We start from the raw sequence: 1,871 nt of genomic DNA on the forward strand, positions 1-1,871 counted from the left end.
TGAAGCCCCATGTTTTTCAGGGGTGTGTGTGTGTGTGGAGGGAGATCATGTTTTTCAGGGGGTCGGGAGTTTTCAGACAAGGATAGCCAAGCCAGAGACTGAACCTATCAGCGGATATCACTGTGCACAAATCTCAGTGAATTACAAGGCTACGTGAGAGTGTGTGTATGTGTGTGTGTGTGTGTGTGTGTGTGTGTGTGTAGTGAATTACAAGGCTACGGGGATATGAATTATAGTAGCTCTGTAAACACTGAAATTCTGAAATGAATTCAGCGAAATATGAGCCTCGTGTCTGGAGTGGATATTTACTGGATGGAACTAACACTACAGTTGATTTTATTGTAATCATGTGTGTGTGTGTGTGTGTGTGTGGGTGTGTGCGGATTAATGCGTGTGTGTGTGTGTGTGTGGGTGTGTGCGGATTAATGCATGTGTGTCTGTGTGTGTGCGTCTGTGTGTGCGTATGTGTGTGCGTCTGTGTGTGTGTGTGTGTCTGCGTCTGCGTCTGCGTCTGCGTCTGCGTCTGCGTCTGCGTCTGCATCTGTGTCTGTAAAATGGGGCATTTGTCTGCCTGCCCTGTTGTCTATGCAAGTGGACAAATAGGATGACAGTTAAACTATAGAATAACACACACACACCTAAACTAGAGAATAACACACACACACACTTAAACTATAGAATAACACACACACACCTAAACTAGAGAATACGAAGGCTGTTATTTAAAACCAGTGTGCATATATTTATACCTCACCTTTATTTGGGTACTGTTGAAACACACACACACACACACACACACACACACACACACACACACACACAAACACACACTCACATACACACAGAGAATTGAAAAACAAACAAAACAAGAAACTAAGACCAAGGAAAGAAGGAGAAAAGGCAGACTGAGAGACCGACAGAGAGGGAGAGACAAACAGAAAGAGCGGTTGAGAGAGTGATGGAGGAAAGGAGAGGAAGAAAGAGGCTTGTGTGTGTGTGTGTGTGTGTGTGAGAGAGAGAGAGAGAGAAAGAAAGAGGCTTGTGTGTCTGACCATCCTGATGAGTCACCACTGTTGCGTGTCAGACTCTCTTCACTATGAATGCTGCCCTCCCACAAAACACACACACACACACACACACAAAAGGGCCCCTGTACCACATGCACAACACACACATACACACACACACACACAGTGTGTGACGGCAAGATACTCCAGATTCTTAAACATCCCTACCAGCACACACAAAAAGAAAGGATATACACACAAAGGCACACAGTAGAGCAAGTACACACACACACACACACACACACACACACACACACACACACACATTCACACACACACACACATATATATATATAATCACAGCCTATCCCATTTCACAATAATCCCAGCTAGAGTGCAGTGGGTTTGAGCGTTGAGTACTGGGGCAAAACCACACATGGCACAACATGGATAGAAACACAGAGAGGCTCTTTGGTACACACACACACACACACACACACACACCACACACACACACACACACACACACACACACACACACAACTGCATGTGAGCTAGTGCATGGACTCAGAATCCCCCCAGTAGCCTATACAGTAGCAGTATACAGAGGCTGGCACCACTCTGGATGTGGCCCTGGTCTGGCCCTGATCTGGCCCTGATCTGGCCCTGGTCTGGCCCTGATCTGGCCCTGGTCTGGCCCTGTTCTGGCCCTGATCTGGCCCTGATCTGTTGGGCTTGTCTGGGTCTCTGCTGGGCCTGCTGATGAAGGGAAACAAGATGGAGTTTCAGTTTGCCTGAGTGCTCGCTCGCCAGGATGTTTTCCCCCATTACATGACGTCTTCCGTTCTGATTGGTTAACCCAGA

This window comes from Clupea harengus, chromosome 5 (assembly GCF_900700415.2).
Source record: "Clupea harengus chromosome 5, Ch_v2.0.2, whole genome shotgun sequence".
Taxonomy (NCBI): domain Eukaryota; kingdom Metazoa; phylum Chordata; class Actinopteri; order Clupeiformes; family Clupeidae; genus Clupea; species Clupea harengus.